This window comes from Rhinatrema bivittatum, chromosome 3, assembly GCF_901001135.1.
Source record: "Rhinatrema bivittatum chromosome 3, aRhiBiv1.1, whole genome shotgun sequence".
Classification (NCBI taxonomy): domain Eukaryota; kingdom Metazoa; phylum Chordata; class Amphibia; order Gymnophiona; family Rhinatrematidae; genus Rhinatrema; species Rhinatrema bivittatum.
This window is the reverse complement of record NC_042617.1, coordinates 329417646-329441213: the sequence shown is the minus strand read 5'-3', so window position 1 is coordinate 329441213 and position 23568 is coordinate 329417646. Positions and strand designations below refer to the sequence as shown.

At 41.5% G+C, this 23568-nt stretch overlaps 1 protein-coding gene and 1 long non-coding RNA gene across 5 annotated transcripts in view; one reads left to right on the top strand and one right to left on the bottom strand.

Moving 5' to 3' along the window:
- ATG5 (autophagy related 5) overlaps positions 1-23568 on the bottom strand; it is a 305920-nt gene that overhangs the window by 199517 nt on the left and 82835 nt on the right. The gene's annotated exons all lie outside the window — the stretch shown is intronic.
- The window catches only part of LOC115087780, a 40699-nt gene that overhangs the window by 1287 nt on the left and 15844 nt on the right, over positions 1-23568 (top strand). The window contains exons 3-4 of the long non-coding RNA XR_003855610.1: positions 8871-8933; positions 9321-9445. This is a non-coding gene — a long non-coding RNA (uncharacterized LOC115087780). The remainder of the gene's footprint in view (positions 1-8870; positions 8934-9320; positions 9446-23568) is intronic.

The window sequence follows — 23568 nt, the reverse complement described above, 5'->3', positions numbered from 1 at the left end:
GAGAGAAAGACTAAGTGAGGATGTGTTAGGAAGAGAGAAAGTGAGTGGGAGGGAAGACAGCATGGACGAGAATGTCTGGGAGAGGGAGAGAGTGAGTTAGGGTCTGTGTCAGAGAAAGTGGGTGAGAATGTCAGAGAGTGCAAGAGTGGGTGAGTGTCAGAGAAAGAGTGCAAGAGTATTTGTGTTGGGGAGAAAGAGGGAGTGCAAGTGGATGACTGTGTTGGGGGAAGAATGAGTGGGTGAGTGTGTCAGGAGACAAAGTGACCAGGGGAGAGAGAGTGAGTGTCTGTATTGAGAGAGACAAAGAGTGGGTGAGTGCATCAAAGAACAGAGTAGGTTAGTGTCTGTGTGAGGGGGACAGGGAGGGTGAGTGTCAAGGAGAGAGAGACAGAGAGAGTAGTTGAGTGTCTGTGTCTGGGAGAGGGGGGGAGAGAGTGGGCAAGTGCCTGTTTCTGAGAGGTGGGGGAGAGAGAGTGGGGGAGTGCCTGTCTGGGAGAGGAGAGAGTGAGCGAGTGTGTCAGAGGGGAGGAGGGAGAGTAGGCGAGTGTGTGTCTGGGAGAGGGGAGGAGAAAGAGTGGGTGAGTGTGTGTCTGGGAGAGGGGAGGAGAGAATGGGCGAGTATCTGTGTCTGGGGTGGGGGGGGGGGACTGAGTTAGTGTCTGCGTCAGAGATTGGCCTTTTCTTTCGGGTGGGTGGGAATAGGGGGCATCAACTCGTGAAAGTCGGCTCTCAGCCTCTGTGAATTCTGGTTTTGTAGCTCTCGATGGGTACAAGGTTGTCCACCTCTGTTCTAGCCAGTCAGACTTTCAGGATATCCCTACCAATGTATTTGTTTTCAATAAAACAGCTCTTGAATATTCATAAAGCCTGACTGGTTGGGGGAAGGGTGGGGGTGGGGATGAGGACAGAGGGCCAAGTTGAGCATCACCGATGGCAGAGTCCAAACATTACTGCTAACACTCTTGAACAACAGAAACCATGCTCTTTTGAGAACCAATAACACTTTTTCTCTAGCATGCAATACACTTATTATGTAATTAAACAAATAACAGATAAAACATCACAATGCAGCATCAGCTATAGCTTTAAGAAATAAAAATTCACACCTAATCCACCACTTGCAAAAGCAACCAAATTGCACAATCAAAAATAATTGACTTTTTAGTACCCAAGAGGAAAATAAATACCTTGGTGGTTTTGGTAATGAACTTCCTAAGAAAAAATACCCAGCTGTGTTAGAAGCAGAAGCTTGCGTATCTCTAACTGGTTGAGATGCAGCCGCAATATAAACTGAACTAGGGTTTGTGTGAGTCTTATCCAGTAAAACATTACAAAGTAGAATGTCCATAACAAATCAGATAAGTATGCACACACAAGGAATTATTGCTGATTAGTGTGGGCCATCCATTTACACTGTGCTGTGTTGTACAAGAAAAGGAACAGACTTAGATGAGGTACAAAAAACTTACGTGAGACAAGCATGTTCACTGCAAGATGCAAGCCAGCTACATACCTACTACTTCTGAAGCCATTACTCCCTTCTGTATGGCTTCTTTTTTTTTTTTTTTTTTAATAAACACAGAACTCAGAGGAAATATGCAATATATTTAAAGTGTTTTACCATATTTTTTTGCTCCATAAGACGCACCTGACCATAAGAAGCACCTAGGATTTAGAGGAGGAAAATAAGAAAAAAAACATTCGGAACCAAATGGTGTGCTAAAATATTTAATAAAATATAACAGAATAATATTTCAATAATGTAAAGTGAACAGCAATATTAAGAACCATCATCACTGTCATTAACAAATGAGGAGAGTCTTTAACGTTCAAGTACTCTTCTAGTTGTCTGGGAACCCCAAGAACTCATCATCGCTAGTGTCAGTATTTAGGAAGCTCAGTTGCTCACAATCACTGGTATCACTTTCTTCGCTATCTTCATATATATCATATCATCTTCAGTGCCATCTAAGGCATTGCTAATGCCACATTTTTTTGAATGACCATACAACGGTTTCATCCTTCACTGACTGCCATGATGTTTTCACCCATTCACAAACTTAAGTGACAGTGGGCCTCTTCATTCGTCCAGCAGGTGTCAGATCATGATTACCAGCAGCCATCCATTTGCTCCCCTCTTCTCGCGTAAAGACTTTAAAAGTTTGTTGCAACTGGCTGGTAAGACCCCCAGGAATTACAGCTAGATGAGTCTTCACTTCTTTAAAGTGCTTTTTTGTGGTTTCACTAATAAGTGCTCTAAACTGGTCAATAGGGCAGGTATTTTTCAGAAGCCCTCCAGGACGTTTGGACAACACTTTTTCAACCCATACTCTCATTCCATTTTCGTCCATCCATCCTTTCTCATGAACATGCACAAAAACTCCTTGTGGGAGCGCTCCTTTTGGCATGTTTTTCCTTTTGAAAATTAACATCGGTGGCAGTTTGGTGCCGTCTGCACAGCAGGACAACACAACCGTGTAATGGGTTTTCTCATGTCCTGAGGTTTTCACGGTTATGGTTTTGGCACCTTTCAGATCAACAGTCCTGTTAGATGGCACATCAAAGGTTAGCGGGACTTCATCCATATTCCCAGTCTAGCCAATTTCAAAATCATTTTTCTTCCTAGCATCAATTACAAATTTGTGAAAAGTCACAAACTTTGATTCATATTCTTTTGGCATTTTTTGCGCAATTCTAGTTTTGGTGCGCATAGCAAGGCCACTTCGCCTCTTAAATCTGTAGCACCAAGGATGGTGATCCAGTAAAATCCTGAATGCCTTTCTCTACAGCAATGCATTTGGCTTCATATATTATCATTTTTGTAGAGACTGGGAAGCCATTATTCCTGTGATGTGTGATCCATTTTTTCATGTCCACGTCTAACTGTGGCCACTTTGCAGCCTGCCCTCCTGTTTCCCCCCACTCCCCTATTTTTTCAGTTGGAAGTAGCGCAAAATGTTTCTCTGCTGCTCTGTTTCCATGTTCCTTAGCATATTTTACTACCTCCAGTTTAAAAGGAATTTTATATGCTTGCCTTTTCTGCTTTGACATCTTTGTACCATATGTAGCATGAGACTGTGGTATTTTTCTGCAAGAAAATACAGTAATGAAAGAACTGTCAGTCTGCAGGAGGGAAATGCACTCATGCACAGCAAGCAGGTATAGGCTGGAGCAGGCACATGGGGCAGCTAAAGGAAAGCCTGCGCCTGCCACCCGATCCTTCCAACAGTGCACCACTCCCTCCAACACGCAGTTGCTTCTTTCCCACTGCTACTGAAAAAATGGATTTTCTGAGATCAATTTTAGGGGCCTTTGTTTTTTATTTTTATGTTTCCCGGAATTTCTCTAAAAAAATGAGAAAAATCAGTGGGGAAATACTGTATTACCGTACTCATTTTTCCAGGTACCAGTAAATATCTAAGTACCGGTATATTTTGGTACACAGAAGTCAAGACAAATTTACCGAACTACAATTTCCTGTAGAACTGAAAAATAACACTTTATGCAGGGGCGGATTCCGGGTAAAGATCAGCCTGGGGATTTTCTGCCCAGGCCGGCCAAGGAGATACCCCGTGGTCTGCCGAGCACAGCTCTGTCGTGGCCGCGCTCGGAAGACCACATGACCAGAGTGACCGGCCCACTGGGGGATGCCCAATCCCCCGATAGGCCAATCCGTCCCTGACTTTATAGCTCTCATCCAATCCCCTTCTCCAATCCACCCACTCAGCATTTCCTTCTCTACCTCCTGTTCCCTGTATGCAAAACCCTCTCTCCCCTGCCAAGAATCTTTTCCAGGCAATACCGTATGTGAGACTCAGAGGGTAAACTTTCATCTCTACAGTACTCCTGGGCCTTGGACACCAAGTGGGCAAAACATCTTCTTAATTAATGCTATAAAAAAATATTAGGAACAAAACTAGAAAGAGTTTTGAACACTGTATTTATAAATATATTTTAGTGTCTGAAGTAGTTCTGTCATAATAATATACACCATCACTTTTGTAATAAACATGATGATGCACAAACCATTTGCCAGTGAATCCTGGAATATCTGGTCTTCCTCTGTCTCATCCCCCGTCCCCAACCTAGCAGCATTTCCCCCCCCCCCCACCTTACCAGCAGTGGCTCCAGCTCTTATGCTGCTTTGCCTTTTGTCCCTCATAAGAAGCTGCCATACTGGGTCAGACCAAGGGTCCATCAAGCTCAGCATCCTGTTTCCAACAGTGGCCAATCCAGGCCATAAGAACCTGGCAAGTACCCAAAAACTAAGTCTAGTCCATGCTACTGATGCTAGTAATAGCAGTGGCTATTTTCTAAGTCAACTTAATTAATAGCAAGTAATGAACTTCTCCTCCAAGAACTTATCCAATCCTTTTTTAAACACAGCTATACTAACTGCACTAACCACATCCTCTGGCAACACATTCCAGAGTTTAATTGTGCGTTGAGTGAAAAAGAACTTTCTCCGATTAGTTTTAAATGTGCCCCATGCTAACTTCATGGAGTGCCCCCTAGTCTTTCTACTATCCGAAAGAGTAAATAACCGATTCACATCTACCCGTTCTAGACCTCTCATGATTTTAAACACCTCTATCATATCCCCCCTGAGCCGTCTCTTCTCCAAGCTGAAAAGTCCTAGCCTTCTTAGTCTTTCCTCATAGGGGAGCCGTTCCATTCCCCTTATTTTGGTCACCCTTCTTTGTATCTTCTCCTTCGCAATTATATCTTTTTTGAGATACAGCGACCAGAATTGTATACAGTATTCAAGGTGCGGTCTCACCATGGAGCAATACAGAGGCATTATGACATTTTCCGTTTTATTCACCATTCCCTTTCTAATAATTCCCAACATTCTGTTTGCTTTTTTGACTGCCGCAGCACACTGAACTGACGATTTCAATGTGTTATCCACTATGAGGCCTAAATCTCTTTCTTGGGTGGTAGCACCTAATATGGAACCTAACATTGTGTAACTACAGCATGGGTTATTTTTCCCTATATGCATCACCTTGCACTTATCCACATTAAGTTTCATCTCCCCCACTTTTGGGGGGAAAAAAGTGCGTCTTATGGAGCAAAAAATACGGTATTTTTGTTTCGCATTTTGGCACCTCAAAGTGGATTACATTATAATAGGGTGGACTTAAAATTCGGGGTGAGGGGCCAATTTTAGATACACCGTCACAGGTACAAGCGGCACAGTAGACACCTGTGAAAATTGGGTATCATTTAGAGCACTGAGAGTTAAAAGAAAAGTAGATTTATACCCTGTACTCTCTACCTAGCCTGATTTGAATTTCAATCAGGCTAGGTAGAGAGTAGGACAGTGACCCCACTTTGCTATACTGAAGCTCTCTCTCTCTCTATAACGCAGGGGAAATAGGTGTAGTTATTTCCAGCGATAGCCCTTATGGCAAAATGATAAATTACCCTGATAGTTTGTACCTGAGGTAATGAAGCGTAGGCGACTCGCCCAAGGTCATAAGAAGCAGCAGTGACTAGGCTATTCCTCTACTCAAAGGAATCCCCCCCCCTCTCATATTTTCCCCTTAAAGAGGACAGAAAAGGACTAGAAGAGATGACAAAGATCTGCCTGCTTTCTGCACTCTCCCCCCAAGACAAGCAACGAGTTCAAGTGCTCCAAAATTCAGCCAGTATGAATGTCAAAGCATCAGCATGAAAATAACTGCTTCCAACAGGTGTTGGAACAGGACTGTGGCTGAAGTTTTGAAACTGCAAACTCAAGCTCATTTTACCTCTTTCATACATTCCCAGAGACAGCTTTTTTTTTTTTTTTAAATAGTTTACAGCGAAATAAGTTCACGCCCTCTGGTCTTTGAGCATAATCTTGCAATAGCTTGGAGATCAAGGTACAAATTAATGCAAAAAGCATGTCTGAAACATCTGTGCTTTCAGAGAAAAATCTGAAATACATTGCAACCAGAAGACCTCTCCCCAGCAAGACATAAATGGCTAATGCAAACATCACGCAAGGACAGCATTCCTGCAGAAATCCTGTCTGTGATTACATCCACTTTCCAAACTCCCACATCATGACTGTGACAGTGCTAGGCCTGGCATATGGGAAATGGATTTCTCCACTTACAGAAAATATTACTGATACACATTGTTTAGAGCTAACGTCTGTTCTGTTGAAACTTCAAGAGAAGCTGGTAGCAAAGGAATTGTATGGTGTTTTGGATGAGTGCTACTGAGCATTTTCCATCAAATGGCAAAAAGTTCCATGTCAAGGCTTCTTATGAAAAATAAACCCTTAGCTTGAATTAACAAATGTCTTCTTCTGTTCACTGTCTATGGGAAAACCTTTGATAAATCCATCCCACTAATGACCAGCATCCAAAATATACTGGGTCAGTTGTACTAAGCATTTCTCCTATATATTTAACCTGGAAGAACATATACCAAAGGCTAAAGGAGTGAAAAACCACAAAATTCACTCTTATGGTTAAAGCAAATGAAATCAAACACTGTTTAATTGTGGTATGAGCATCATATCTCTGGCCGCTAGCTACACGTGGATTCTGGCTCGTGTCTGATCACAGCGCTAGGTCGGACCTAGTCACTGTAAACATCTTTTTTCAGAGAAATGCTTTGATTATGCAAATAAAAGGCACTTATCTGAAAGAACTAAATGTACAGGAATGCAATAGATGGTAAGGCCCTGAATAACAGAATCCTTATATTGTACAACATTGTTTGACAAAGGATCATAATTTCACACAATGAAACAGACTATTTCAGAACAGGTTCAGCCATCACTGTGAGGAGGTGATATTGATGCATTCACTACTCAACTAGAGAGAACAATTTTGGAGTTTTTCAGCTTAACAGTATAGCAATGCATGGACTAAATGGAAGAAAAAAAAAAAGTCAACCATTATACCTTATAGAAGTTTTTAGCTTTTTATTTTACTGTTCATCAAGCAGAACATGTGTAATTGGCAGTTCTATTTCCTGCTGGTTTCCTTCCTATGCAAGAAACAGCAGCAGAGCAAGTCATCCTCCACAACTGCTATAAATCCTTGATGAAGACACATCTGCTATTCTGTGGTGACAGTCTATCATGCCTTTGTGGCTTCACATTGAACTCCAGCGTTATTTCAAGTTTTTCCATTTACTTACTGATCTCAAAAGATGGCAGTCAGTCCCAGCAACCTGCAAACATTTGAAGATATCGATATATCAGAGAATTTTAAACAAGGGTTTTAGTCTTACTATTTTACAGACATGTTTGTGATACTATTTCAGGCAATGTTTTACATTATTTGACAGTTTGTGTGCACATCTAAATTTATTAGAGTATTTATTTATATATTTTATATTCCGCTTTTTGTACTTTTTTTTTAAGCACTTCAAAGTGGATCACATTCAGGTACTGAAGGTATTTCCCTATCCCCAGAGGGCTTACAATCTAAGGCCAGGATTCATCATTCCATGCAGAATGATGAATCCTGCTCTAAAGGGGGGGCAGAGGGGGCGAAGCAGGGGGCGGTTGGGCGATAGCCTGCAGCTGGCCGCACCACGGCAGTGCGGTTTCACCTGCCAAGGTGCGGCCAGCTGCAGGCTATCACGGGCATAGCGAAAAGGTGGTGCTATTCCCCGTGCTACTGCCGGCGATAATGTTCAATGGCCGATTTCCATAATTCCATATATATATTGATATATATATATATATATATATATATATGTTATACAGTGCATTTTTTAATAGTTAAGCTTTATTCATAACTATAACGTTTATTTATAGGAAGGTGAAAGACATTATGTGCTGGAAGTGAATGAAGAGATTTTTCCCCGAATGGATGCGATAACATAAGGATTCTATTATTCAGGAAGTGCAATGCTTGTGATATCCGAGCAACATGAATAATTACTGGTGATGCCTGATGCAGAAATTGTTTTGAAACACTGAATCAGTGTCAGGACTTTTCCATCTATTGTTAGTTACATTCCTGACCTATACATTCAACTCTTCCAGATAAATGCCTTTTATTTGCATAACCAAACATTTTCTCTTAAAAAAAAAAAAGATATTTACGTGACTGGGTTTCACCTACAATTATAACTGCTAGTGCTGTGATCAGACACAAAGACAGAATCCATGTGTACTCAGCAGCCAGAGATATGATGATCATACCATAATTAAATAGTGAATATATAAGTGAATTTTCTGTATTTGTGCTTAGAACATAAAATGTAACATTTTATATATATATATATATATATATATATATATATACGAACACATATGCACACACATATATATATTACACACACATACATATTTTAAACATACACACACACACACATATATATATATATAGTAGAATAATAATGATGGCTGAAAAGGACTAAATGGTCCATCCAGTCTGCCCAGCAAGCTTCTTATGGTAGTATCTGCCGCACTGTGCAGGTTACCCCCATGTTTCTCTTTTACTGGGTGATGAGCCTTCTGCTTGAAGTTCTTTGCTTATGGATTTTATCGTTGAAGCAGACCTGTGCTTTTTTCCTTATGTCTGCATATCAGTACCCCAGTCTGTGAAAGTCAGAACCTGTGTTGTTGCTGGGAAGAATTGAGCAAATGGTGTTCAGTTTTATGTTGTGCTCCGATGCGAACAGATCTATGCAAGGAGTTCCTCAGTGGTTGAAAAGATCCTCTACTTCTGCTTGGTGTAGGGACCATTCAAGCGGGTGGAAGATTCTGCTGAGCCTGTCTGCTTCCATATTCACCAGTCCTGGTAGACAGGATGCTTGTAGGATTGTCCCATTATTTTTCTGCCCATTACCAAATCTGCATTGCTTCCTTGCATAAAATTCTGGAACCTGATCCCCCTTCTTTATTTATATAGAACATGGCTACTTGATTGTCCGTGTGGATCATTACACACTCCCCCTACAGCGTTGGAGCGAAGGTATGTATTGCATTCTTTATTGCTCTCAATTCCAATAGGTTTATTTGGAACTGGCTTTCTGCTGGGGTCCATAGGCCCTGTGTTTTCAAATGAAGAAGATGGGCTCCCCAACTTTTTGTTGAAGTGCTTGTTGTGAGTATTAACTAGTAGGTGGGATTACTGAATGGCACCTCTCTTATCAATACTGAGGGCTTTAGCCACCAGGATATGTCCATTTTCATTGAGGCTGTAACATGAATCCTCTTTGACATGGGCTGTCTGCACTGATTTCATTGTCACTTTAAACCCCATTGTAATCTCCTCATGTGAAGATGGGTGCAAGGGATCACATGTATTGCTGCTGCCATGTGTCCTAGTAAGACTAGAACTCTGTGTACTGTCATGTAGGTCTGTCGCTGAAGAAGTAGGTACAGAGCATGCAGCGTCTGAGCCCTGTCATCGAGCAGGAATGCCCTGCATAATGGTGTGTGAATCTTTGCTCCTATGAACTGAAGAATCTGATAAGGGTCAAGGTAGGATTTTTCGTAATTTATGATAAATCCCAGTCCTTCCAGGTATTGAATTTTCTCTATCAAGTGATCCCATAGATTTTGCGGATTTGGAGCAACAATGAGCCAGTCGCTGAGACATGGGAAAATCCTGATTCCCTATTTCTATAAATGAGCCACTACTACCGATAGACATTTTGTGAAGACCCTCGGGGCAGAAGAGAGTCCAAAGGGAAGGACCTTGTACTGTTAATGTTGTTTCCCCACTTGGAAACAAAGAAAATGCCAAAATGAACTGTAGATGGGAATGTGAGTATATGCATCTTTCAGGTCCAGAGAACATATCCAATCGTTAGGTTGAAGAAATGCCAGGATTGATTTCAGGGAATTCATCTTGAACTTTTGCCTCATGATAAACTTGTTAAGAGAACACAGGTATAAAATTGGGCAGAGACCTCCCGACTTTTTGGGATGAGGAAGTATTGGGAATAATAGACCCTGTTGATTTGAGAAAGTAGGAGAGCGTGGATTAGAGTCTGAGCTTCCTGCTGTAACAAAGGAATTTGGGAAAGTTCTCTCATGAGTGCCACTAGATGAAGAGTCAATTGGAGCTGAGTGAAATCCAGCTCGTACTCATGGGAAATTATATTGAGAACCCACTGATCGATTGTGATCTTGGACCAGGCTTGGTGAAAGAATGTTATCCTGTTCCCGACATGCAACGGGTGTTGTGACTGATCCTTCCTTAAAAACCCTGCTGTTTCTGGTGATGCATTTGTTGTGCTTTTTGGGTTCTCTAACCTCTTTGTTGGCTCCTCTGTTGAGGCTGTTGCGTTTGAGGCCCAGGCTGTTGATAGACAGGCGATCTATATGGATGTTGTTTGCATGGCTTGCGCTGGTAGAAGCTCCTTTTGTATAGGGAATAATTTATTTAAATTTTTTATATACTGCTTATACAATGGGGTTAGATCAAAGCAGTTCACAAGAAGTACATTCATAAAAAAAACAAACAATGTAAAAATCACACATAAAAAGGTAAAATAATAAGAACAGAATAGTATATCATAACAGACAATGTATTGACAGAAAGGTAGTGTGCCTCAAAAAGTCGACTAGATGGAACTTAGTCTACTTTTGCCTATTTGTAAGTGATGGAGCATAAGTAAGTTTTTAGATTTTTCTTGAATTCCCTTAAGTTCATTTGGAGCCTAAGATGATTTGGGATAGAATTCCAGAGGAAGGGGCCCACAACTGAAAAAGGCATGTTGTCTAGCAAGGTCAAGCCAGGCTGTTCAGACTGATGGGACTTCGAAAGTCTTTTATTCATGGAGCACAGCTGTCTGGATGGTTGACACAAACAAAGAGAGGAGCATAACCAGATGGCAGATTTCTTGTGAAGGTGGTTATGGATAAATAGAAGAATTTTGTAATCTATTTTTAATGAAACTGGAAGCCAACATAAGGAGTAGAGACAGGTGAAGAGAGAATTTGAAATGAAGTTGGCCATTGAGGCAAAAACTCATAATAAAAACTTTTAAAAATATATCCAAAGCAAGAAACCTGTGAGGGAGTCGGTTGGACTATTAGCTGACCGAGGGGTTAAAGGGGCTCTTAGGGAAGATAAGGCCATTGCAGAAAGACTAAATGAATTCTTTGCTTCTGTTTTTACTAAATGAGGATGCTGGGGAGATACCAGTTCCGGAGATGGTTTTCAGGGGTGATGAGTCAGACGAACTGAACGAAATCACTGTGAACCTGGAAGATGAAGGCCAGATTGACAATTAAAGAGTACCAAATCACCTGGACTGGATAGTATGTATCCTAGGGTTCTGAAGGAACTCAAAAATGAAATTTAAGATCTATTAGTTAAAATTTGTAACCTATCATTAAACTTTTCCATTGTACCTGAAGGCTCCAGGGGCGATCCAGATAACTATAGACCAGTGCCGGGAAAAATAGTGGAAACTATTCTCAAGATCAAAATCGCAGAGCATATAGAAAGACATGGCTTAATGGAACACAGTCAACATGGGTTTACCCAAGGGAAGTCTTGTCTAACAAATCTGCTTCATTTTTTTGAAGGGGTTAATAAACATGTGGATAAAGGTGAACTGGTAGATGTAGTGTATTTGGATTTTCAGAAAGCGTTTGACAAAGTCCCTCATGAGAGGCTTCTAAGAAAACTAAAAAGTCATGGAATAGGAGGCGATGTCCTTTCATGAATTACAAACTGGTCAAAAGACAGGAAACAGAGAGTAGGATTAAATGGTCAATTTTCTCAGTGGAAAAGGGTAAACAGTGGAGTGCCTCAGGGATCTGTTCTTGGACCAGTGCTTTTCAATATATATATAAATGATCAGGAAAGGAATACAATGAGTGAGGTTATCAAATCTGCGGACGATACAAAATTATTCAGAGTAGTTAAATCAAAAGCTGATTGTGATACATTACGGAGGACCTTGCAAGACTGGAAGATTGGGCATCCAAATGGCAGATGAAATTTAATGTGGACAAGTGCAAGGTGTTGCATATAGGGAAAAATAACCCTTGCTGTAGTTACACGATGTTAGGTACCATATTAGGAGAAACCACCCAGGAAAAAGATCTAGGCATCATAGTGGATAATACTTTAAAATTGTCAGCTCAGTGTGCTGCAGCAGTCAAAAAAGCAAACAATGTTGGGAATTATTAGGAAGGGAATGGTTAATAAAATGGAAAATATCATAATACCTCTATATCGCTCCATGGTGAGACCGCACCTTGAATTCTGTGTACAATTCTGGTCGCCGCATCTCAAAAAAAGATATAGTTGCGATGGAGAAGGTACAGAGAAGGGCAACCAAAATGATAAAGGGGATGGAACAGCTTCCCTATGAGGAAAGGCTGAAGAGGTTAGGGCTGTTCAGTTTGGAGAAGAGATGGCTGAGGGAGGATATGATAGAGGTCTTTAAGATCATGAGAGATCTAGAACAAGTAGATGTGAATCGGTTATTTACACTTTCGAATAATAGAAGGACTAGGGGGCATTCCATGAAGTTAGCAAGTAGCACATTTAAGACTAATCTGAGAAAATTATTTTTCACTCAACGCACAATAAAGCTTTAGAATTTGTTGCCAGAGGATGTGGTTAGTGCAGTTAGTGTAGCTGTGTTTAAAAAAGGATTGGATAAGTTCTTGGAGGAGAAATCCATTAACTGCTATTAATCAAGTTTACTTAGGGAATAGCCACTGCTATTAATTGCATCAGTAGCATGGGATCTTCTTAGTGTTTGGGTAATTGCCAGGTTCTTGTGGCCTGGTTTGGCCTCTGTTGGAAACAGGAATCTGGGCTTGATAGACCCTTGGTCTGACTCAGCATGGCAATTTCTTATGTTCTATTGTTGCTTTTGAGTTTTGTACAAGCAGCAGCATTTTGTACCATTTGGAAAGGGAATAGAGCAAGATCCGGAAGACCTAAGTTTAAATCATTACAATAATCTGATAGCAGATTGGTTATCTGCAGGTGAGGTTAATGACCGTATTGCCACATTTTGCTCTTTTATTTGAGAGACTGTTTCTCTCAGCTTCCTCCCAAATAGGTTGTCCCTTTTACAAGGTAAGGTGGCTAGTTTGTCATGCACGTCCTCGAGAATGGTGCTGGAATGCAGCCAAGCTATACTTCTGGCCATGATGGAAACTGCCGAGGTTCAAGTCGATCTATCAAAGGCCTCCTAGACAGTTCTCAATGTCATAAATCTTCCTGTATGTCTATTAATGGCTGTGGTGTTCCTTGAGCTCCATGCTCCACAGAGACAAAAGGCTTCAAGTTTTGGACACACTTGTAAAGACCTGGCTATTTGAACAGGCCTTTCCCAATTAACCGAGATCTTATTTTATTTCTATAGATGGAACAGTTTATAGCAATTATAGCAAGGGTAGAGAAGGGTGAAAAGGGAGATGATTAGATGGACAATGGTTTGGGGAGGAAGGGTAAACCTATGAGTAATAGGGAAGACAGAAGGGGGTCAAATGTATAGAAAGTAGGGTAATTCTACTAGTAATAAATGAATGGGTGGGATTCTATGATAATTTTGTAATATGTCTTAGTTCAATTATATAATGGTCATGTAAGAAGCATCAGGATATGTTATATGTTTGTGTATTTACTCGAGTCTTGCTACTGCAACTCAATTTTATTGTAAACCGCCTTGAAATGAACTTGAAAGTCGGTATATAAGGATATATAAATAAATAAATAAATATAGATATTACATAATGTAAAATTGGTGTTGTTGGATATGTGCATTTATCATGGAACCTTGGAATATCTTGCGGCCAAATTCATCCAACACCCTTGCTGTCTTTGCCGGGGGCCTATTGGAGCATAGTCTTGTCTTTTTTGCTCTTTTCATAGCCAATTCAACTATCATGGAGGCATGTGGAATCTGAACCATGTCATAGTGTCACTCTTCATTAAAACTGTCAGAGAGTTAAAATATCACATAAAGGAGGTACACATACAACAGCTCTGTCTACCTCTGCTTCAGAAACAATGTCTCAGATCACCTCCATCATGAAGTCCTTTTTTGCATGTCTTCCTGCAAAACAGCCTTCTCGATTTCATCACTCTCCAATACCATCTGAAAGGTATCTTTCATTCATCTCCGACAGAATATCTTCCATCTCCTACAAACAAAGAGGTCAGCCCACAGCTTCTCAGAAGTCTGCATTTTTCCCCTGAGCTGAACAGCCAGGGGAAAAATTTGCAGATGACACAAAATTTGCAGATGACACAAAATTGTTCAGAGTAGTTAAATCACAAGCAGATTGTGATAAATTGCAGGAAGACCTTGTGAGACTGGAAAATTGGGCATCCAAATGGCAGATGAAATTTAATGTGGATAAGTGCAAGGTGATGCATATAGGGAAAAATAACCCATACTATAATTACACAATGTTGAGTTCCATATTAGGTGCTACAACCCAAGAAAGAGATCTAGGTATCATAGTGGATAACACATTGAAATCGTCGGTGCAGTGTGCTGCAGCAGTCAAAAAAGCAAACAGAATGTTGGGAATTATTAGAAAAGGAATGATGAATAAAACGGAAAATGTCATAATGCCTCTATCGCTCCATGGTGAGTCCGCACCTTGAATACTGTGTACAATTCTGGTCGCCGCATCTCAAAAAAGATATAATTGCGATGGAGAAGGTACAGAGAAGGGCTACCAAAATGATAAGGGGAATGGAACAACTCCCCTATGAGGAAAGACTAAAGAGGTTAGGACTTTTCAGCTTGGAGAAGAGACGACTGAGGGGGGATATGATAGAGGTGTTTAAAATCATGAGAGGTCTAGAACGGGTAGATGTGAATCGGTTATTTACTCTTTCGGATAGTAGAAAGACTAGGGGGCACTCCATGAAGTTAGCATGGGGCACATTTAAAACTAATCGGAGAAAGTTCTTTTTTACTCAACGCACAATTAAACTCTGGAATTTGTTGCCAGAGAATGTGGTTCGTGCAGTTAGTATAGCTGTGTTTAAAAAAGGATTGGATAAGTTCTTGGAGGAGAAGTCCATTACCTGCTATTAAGTTCACTTAGAGAATAGCCACTGCCATTAGCAATGGTTACATGGAATAGACTTAGTTTTTGGGTAATTGCCAGGTTCTTATGGCCTGGATTGGCCACTGTTGGAAACAGGATGCTGGGCTTGATGGACCCTTGGTCTGACCCAGTATGGCATTTTCTTATGTTCTTATGTTCTGGAGTCACCTCCATTTTCACCAGGGAGAGTGCCAAGAGAATCCCTTTAGACCCACCAGAAGGACTCCCTGAGCCTTCTTCACCACCAGAAGACTTTATGTATCCCAAGTTTCTGGAAAAGGTGGGCACACTTTTGAAAGTGGAGACCCGCAAAATCCCTGATCCTAGAGCAGAGACGCTGGGCATTTAAAAAATTTTAGAGGTACCATCAGAACCAATGGCTCTGCCCTCACATACGCTGCTGGATTCTGTCATGGATAATGCATGGGAGTCCCCTCATACCATGTTCACGACATCCAGGAAGTTAGATTTTAAATTCAGGATGCGCTGATCTATGGTGACTGTATGCCATGGTTTGGAGAAGTGGCACAACCAGTCTCCGACGGGAATGGTCGGAAGTGGAGGCTGGGTATTACTCTCTAGAAAGGAGTCAAAAGCCAGACGCTAGACCTGGCTGGGGGGCTGGCTGTGACTTCTGTACTCGAGGTTGCTTGGATTGGCCTTTTTGGTAAGGCTTAGAAGCTCGAGCCCTGGACGCCAGGGGATTGAATCTCCTTTGCCAGTAGAAATGTCTCTTAAAGTCTCTCCTAAAAGAGCTTTTGGAAGAGGACGAGAGATCAGAAGGCAGTAAGGAGAGCTGGCGCAGAGTCTCCTGGTGGTCCTTGAGCTGCGCCACTGCTTCTTGAATCTTTTCTCTGAAAAGATTGTCCCCAGCTCAGGGCAAGTCAGCTAACCTGTCCTGTACTTCTGGTCTGAGGGTCTGAAGACTTTAGCCAGGCCCATCTTCTCGCACTAATTCCTGCCGCCGAAACTGTGGAGACAGTGTCGAAGCTGTCATATGCCTACTGTACTTCATGTTTGCCAGCATCTAGACCCTTTTGTGCTAGGGCATGAAGTTGGTCCTGGAATTGCAGAGGTAAGGCTTCAGCAAATTCCTGAATCTTCGTAAACAGGGCCCTATATAATTGATAGGAAGCAATGCGAGAGATGAGCATTGACCCATGAAATACTCGCCTTCCAAACGCATCCAGAAATTTCTGTTCCTTTCCTGGGGGAATGGAAGAGTGTGGTTTGGAGCGTTGTGCCCTCTTCACAACTACTGAATGATGATTTAGTTGAGCTCTCTGGAAGTCAGGGGCTGGCTGAACTAGTTAGGTGGCATCTGCCTTACGGTTGACAGGTGCCACAGGGCCAGGGTGCTCCCAATTTCTCTTTAAAAGGTCCAAGAGGATGTCATGAATAGGAATAGACATGATTTCCTTAGGAGCATCGAGAAATTGGAGAAGTTCTAACATCTGATGCCTAGAGTCCTCTTCGGTCTGAAGCTGGAATGGAACTGTTTCAGACATTTCTTTAACAAAGTTGATAAAGGACAAGTCCTCTGTCTTCACAGTCCTCTCCTCCTGATGAAAGGAAGCGTTCTCCGCCAGATTATCTGTATCCTGGGACGAATCATTGGTCCAGGGATTGCATGGCTCATCACCAGCTCCCACATGTTCATCAGAAGGGAGTAACGGTGTTATTCCGGAAGGTCTGGGCCTAGGCATCGATGGCCTTGAAGGTGGAATCGACGGCATGATGGGGCATCGAGGGAGGCACCTATGGAATCGGTGACATTGATGGATGTGTCAGTGGTAGCACTCCGGAGGGCGGAATGGAGATCAGTGTTTCTTCTTCTTCTTCCGATGACAAGGGTATCAGTGAAGAAGGAATCGGGGCCATCGGTTCTCTCGGATGCACCGGTGGAAGGGCACCGATTAACTTATTCTTTCTTGCCAATAGCAGTGCAAGCGCCATGGGTATCAGATTGGTGGCCAGAGCAGGAACCAGCACCGGCATCGATGGATGTTTGAACCCCTGGAGTGCTTTACCGATGGCCTCTTGGATCATCTGATTGAATTCCTCACAGAAACCTGGGGCATGGATACTCGGTTCCAGAGTAGGAGGCAGCACTGGCGTAGCGGAGGGTCCACCGGTGAAGGTGGAATCGCGGATCCCGGCACCTGTCCAGGTGGGGAACACCTCAGTGACCCAGAGACAGAAGAGAAGAGGGCCTTTTCTGTTCGGGACTTCTTTGTCGGTGGCTCAGACGACATTGATGGCGAGGGCTTGCCTGTATCGGTGGCTTGAGCTTTTCGATGGCAGTGTCAATGTTTTTCTCGATGTTCTCCTCGGTCTTTTTCCTGAGGAGGAGGTTGACACCCGCAGTGTCGAAGCCAGTCGGGCAGCACTGCTGGCGCGAAGTACTGGTTCAGACGATGTTGAAGCTATCGATGGAGTCGGGATTTTTGGCTGAAAGAGAAGTCCCATCTTCTCCAGCCTAGCCTTGCGACCCTTTGGTGACATTTGGGCACATTTGGTGCAAGTAAGGACATCATGGTCAGACCTCAAACAGACCATGTGAGGGTCAGTGATGGACATCGTTCGAGTGCAGTCAGGGAACAGACAGAAACCCGATGCCATGGACGCGACAAAATTTAGCCGTGGTGCGGTCGATGGCCGGTAGGCCGCGAGGGAAAAACTCGACTGGAATCGACCGCAAGCAGGTAAAAAAACTTACCGTTCGACCGCGGAGCAAAGATATCGATAAGGGGACCCCTGAGGGTAAAATGTTTTTGAAAATTTTGATGAAGTTTCGTGAGGAAAAATTCCTGTCAGGAATCTCTGAAGAGCTCCTTAACCCACGTGGCTACTGCTGTGCGGAAAAAAGAAGACTGAATGGGGACCCCTGCTAGCTGCAGAGTTGGTGCTATGCTGGGCATGCCCAGTAGGTGCCAGTCAAAGTTCTAGAAACTTTGACAAAAGTGTTCCATGATTGGGCTCCATCCTGATGATGTCACCCCTATGTAAGGACTACCATCCTGCTTGTCCTGTGAGAAAAAAACAAAACAAAACAGAATTGAAGGAGACTGTATAGCTTAAATGAACTAACAGGTTTCCAAAGCTTTGCATCTCTACTTGACTGATTCAGCTCAGGTCAGTACTGATCAAAAGTCATTAAGAAAGTCTATTGGTGCCCTGTATTAATGAGCTGATGTTCTCATTTCAGTTCCCAGTAAACCAGGTGTGCACTGAGCTAGAAAGCCACCACCAAAATGTGGCAATCTTATTAGTAATCTCAGAAGGGAAAGCAAAGGTTTGATACTTAGTTATCCTTTGTGCCTTGGAGGTATCCCTCCAAAGCAGGATAGAGAGACTCTGAGGGGAAACTTGTACCATTACTACCCCTGGTGTATATATTCCGTGGATAAATGGAGGCCTTTGTATTTGAGGATATCAATCCAGCACAGCACACAAGCACCAAATTCACAACCCCTCTCCCACCCAAAGAGATAAACAGGCACACATCCCACTATGTATTTGCAATTTGATCTCATGAAGGCAAAGGTTTTCCATTAGCATTCATGTTTATTCATGGCCACTTTACAATAACCACTTGCACTAATATCACAGGCTTCAATGGATTGTGAAATAACCGTCTCAATGTTTTCAAGTCTTATAGTCAACAAAGTCAGTTGTCAAGTCTCTGTTTAATGCACTGCATGAAGTTGGCTGCTTTCCATAGTGTTTGGAAACACATTTATCCGATGGAACCTGTTACTTCAATTGCTTTCATTTCTCTGGCAGGCTAGCTTCCTTCTTTTCTTATCTAACTTTTCTTCTTTTATAATAACAAACTTCATAAAACTTTCCTAAAAGTTATTTGAAGCATTTAATGCCAAATTGTACTTTAATACTACATTTCAGAAAGAGCGATAACTTGCCTTCTAGGAAAACAGAATTAAGAGATGACAGCACATTGTATGCTTGCTCTGAGAGATACTCAGTCAAGGTACCTCAAAAGAGGAAGACTGGAGATGCCCAGACTTGATAAAATTGCAAACACAGAATGTGAATTTAGTTTATTGGAAATCAAATTCTGCAGCTGAGAAGGAAAGACTGAAGTATTTTGGGAATGGTAATCAAAGAGAGAAGGCAAAACACTAATGCTCTTCAACATATATGGCCTTCAAAAAGATGGGTCTTTGACAACACTGCCCCACCCCCACTCTTTCATTAGAGCAAAGCTTACTAATACATTAGACATATTTAAAAATAAAAGCAAAACGAGATCTTATTCTTCCGATATAAAATAGCTGAATAGATCCAGATACAGAGTTAAATGGTGGAGCTGGAAGGAACAGGTGTATGCTTACCTTTAATAATATGCTATTCTTTATATGGCTCTTTACTGCAGGGTTATCTCCGATTACATATGCATCTGCATAATATTTGTCTAAAGCAATGAACAATATAATGAGAACGATGTGGCTAGAAAATAAGGTAGTTGTGAATGAAAGCCTATGGTGCCAGATGTCCGCTTGAGTTCTGATTGAGCTGAAAGACGACGAGTAGGAGGAAACTGCCAGGCCTTTTTACTCTCTCCTCCTCACCCCCATAAGGAAAAATTGCTATTTCAAGCCAGCACACACATGCTTTAACAATCTTCAGAGAATGAAGGGGTACTGATACGCAGACATTAGGGAAAATACAGAGGACTGCTTCTACCAACAGTCCATTCATGAGCTGAGGCTCAGGGGAAAAAAAATACTTTGCTACAGGTTCACAATTGTGGCATGCACTCCTGGATGAGACTGATCTATTGCAAGCATTCCTACTTTTAGGAAACAGGTGAAAGCCTATGGTGCAGGTTAATATTAAGATATATTTGTCAGTTTACTATCTTGACTGTAGCATTTTCCTGTTTTTATGTTCTGACAGCATGTATTATTCAGCCTATTCAGTCGTGTGTCTGAGTTTTATTAGTCTATATATTGATAATTTTTTTTTATTATGTACTGTATGTATTTGTTGGAACCCACTGAAAACATTGGCTCAGCGGAATATAAGTACTAAAAATAAATGAAATAAATACAGCCAAATCCAAAAGCAATGCACGTTCAAACAGCAATGTCTGAATTATCAAGAAAGCTACTCACCCTGGAATCCAAGATGACTGCCGCACTGTGAACACGGAAATACCTTAGTTCCGTGAGATTTCTAAAAACCTTGCCTCTCTTTACTAAATTTCTTACTCAGTTTTCCTTATGCCACATTTCAAAAGAAAGGCAAGGATCCGTGAGATTCTTACCTCAACTCCAGAAGCCCCTCTGCGGCAAACACGGATCGAGGAAGTATTCCGGGCAGTGCAGCAAACGCCGGAGAGCGTGGCCGCTGGCGTGGATGGGGGAAGAGCGGACACTACACGTCCAGGCCGAGGACATTTCACTCAGCCCCGGTGCTCCAACACTTCCTTCCTTAATCTACAAGCCCCCGATGGAAGAGGGGATGGAACAGCAGCTGGAAAGCCTGCGGAAACAGCTAAGAGAACCATCCTTTGACCTCCAGAGAAGCGACATGGAATCTATGTCATCTTCGGAGAGCCTGGTGATTTCAGGCTCCAGGAGGGGTGAAGCTGAAAGGAGGCTTCTTGGAAACGGGAGGCAAGGAGAAAGGAATACAAGTAGTTTTGAACTACCCTCTGAAAATGCCAGAAAAGATAACCCCTGAGGAAATCTGGAGAGCTCTAATTACGATGAATATGGCTATTACTGATTTAACAAATGTTGTGAAACAGAATATGGAAAAGACTTGTATGATGGAAAAAAAAAGAGTTCAAACTGTAGAAAATTCTCTGGAGAGTTTGGAAAAAGAAATTAAGAATATAAAATAGGTGCAGACCAACTTAATAAAATCTGAGAACTCGACTACACGGAAGATAGATTTCCTTGATAATGAGATGCGGAGAAATAACTTAAGATTTTGAATTTCCCCAAAACAAAATGGATGACACCAAAAGATTTACTTAAAAGCTACCTCAAATATTTTGGCCTTTCCTGAAACATCTATTCCAATGTTTTCAAAACTTTACTACTTACCAGGAAGACAGGTGAACTTTCAAGAACAACAGGATATTAATACTCCTATAGATAACCTTACAGATTTCCTGGAGAATTCATATGAAGGAAAAATTGAGGAAAGAGCAACACTATTAGTGACGTTTATGCAAATGTCAGATAGAGACAATGTATTAAGGTTATCCTTTCGGAAGCAGTCTATGTCTTTTTATGGATATCAAGTCAGAGTCTTCCCAGACATAACCAAGAGGATGCAGGAAAAAGGAAAGCTTTTCTGTTAATGAAGAATGAAGTAGTTTCTAGAGGTGCCAAATTTTACCTCAGGTTTCCCTGTCGTTGTATTCTGATTTATCATGATGATAGATACATTTTCACTGAGAAAGAGCAATTACGCGTGTACCTGGACTCACACTCCCAATAGTCTCCAAGTGGTGTTGGTTTAAATTAAGCTGCATAGCACGGTGTCCCAGCAATTTAAAATTCTTTGATATTTTCTTTTTTGTACCGCTTTGTATATTGGATCTCCAATTATACTTATAATATTGAAAAAAAAAAACTAGTTACATATATTTCTTTGTGTAACCATTTTCTCTTTTTCTCTATGCATTGTTTTTTCAATGTATTAAAATGGAAACCTTAATAAATATAAAATAAAATAAAAAAAAAAGGAAAGCTACTCACCCTATAAAAATATTGCTAGCAGTAACTTTGTTATGGGTTTGACACTTGCTTGGTTCTGATTTTTAATATTACTACCCTTAACATAAGACTTGGGGGTAACCTGCACAGAGCGGCAGTTACCACCATAAGAAGCTTGCTGGGCAGACTGGATGGAAAATTTGGTCTTTTTCTGCCATTATTACTATGTTACTATGAAGACCTGCTGGCAAATGTTATAAAGAATAAAATCATAAAACATTTAGATAGACATGGTTTAATGGGACACAGTCAACATGGATTTACCTAAGGGAAGTCTTGCCTCACAAATCTCCTATATTTTTTTGAAGGGGTGAATAAACATGTGGACAAAGGGGAACTGGTAGATATGGTGTATTTGGATTTTCAGAAGGCGTTTGACAAAGTCCCGCATGAGAGGCTTCTAAGAAAACTAAAAAAAAGTCATGGGATAGGAGGGGGATGCCCTTTTGTGGATTGCAAATTGGTTAAAAGACAGGAAACAGAGAGTAGGATTAAATGGTTTGTTTTCACAGTGGAAAAAGGTAAACAATGGAGTGCCTCAGGGATTTGTACCTGGACCAGTGCTTTTTAATATATTTATAAATGATCTGGAAAGGGGTATGATGAGTGAGGTGATCAAATTTGCGGATGACACAAAATTATGCAGAGTAGTTAAATCTCAAACGGATTGTGATAAATTGCAAGAGGGCCTTGCGAGACTGGAAGATTGGGCTTCCAAATCGCAGATGAAATTTAACGTGGACAAGTGCAAGTGTTGCATATAGAGAAAAATAACCCTTGCTGTGGTCACACAATGTTAAGTTCTATCTTAGGAGTTACCACCCAGGAAAGAGATCTAAGTGTCATAGTGGATAATACATTGAAATCGTCGGCTCAGTGTGCTGTGGCAGTCAAAAAAGCAAACTAAATGTTAGGAATTATTAGGAAGGGAATGGCAAATAAACCGTTGGATGTCATAATGCCTCTATATCGCTCCATGGTGAGACTGCATCTTGAATACTATGTGCAATTCTGGTCATAAGAATGTAGATATTCCAAATGGGAGTCAAAAACTGAGGTGTGATCTAAAACAGAGGTTCTCAAACCAGTCATCAGGGCACACACTATCCTGGTCAGGTTTTCACAATACCCACAATGAATGTCCATGAATTAGATTTGCAAACACTGTATCCACTGTATTCAAATCTATCTCGTGCATATCCTGAAAACCTGACAGGCTTGCTGTACAAGAATTGGCTTGAGAACCACTGATCTAAGAAAATGTGAGGAATGGTTCAGAGTATGCCAACTAAGATTCAGTGCAAAAAAAGTGCAGTCATATTTGGGTCACAAAATCTAAAGAACCATTACAGAATCTGCATCATAAGAGGTCCTAAAAATGGGAATGAAGAGAAGAGCCATGGAGGTGACTTGCTGGAATGGTGGATGCTACCTGGTGATTACTACCCTTACTCAATAAGCCTTCACACGATTAATGCAACTCCAACATTACTCTCTGCTTCAACAGCAGATACTTCTTTGAATGCATATACAGCATTGCTTTCTGCTTCAATGGTAGGGGGAAATGGGGAAAAGAGGAATTACATTCAGACAACATCCAACAAAGCATTGATCTGTGCAGTCTGGGTAAACAAGCATCGGGGTAACTTGCTTGATGCGGCGGTTACTACCCTTAATCATTAAGCCTTACAATTCACCTTTGATGCAACTCCAACATTACTCTCTGCATCAACGGCAGGGGCTGGCAGGAAATTCAAATCAAACAATTACCAACAAGGGCCCTGAACTTGGTGGTCGGTGAAACAG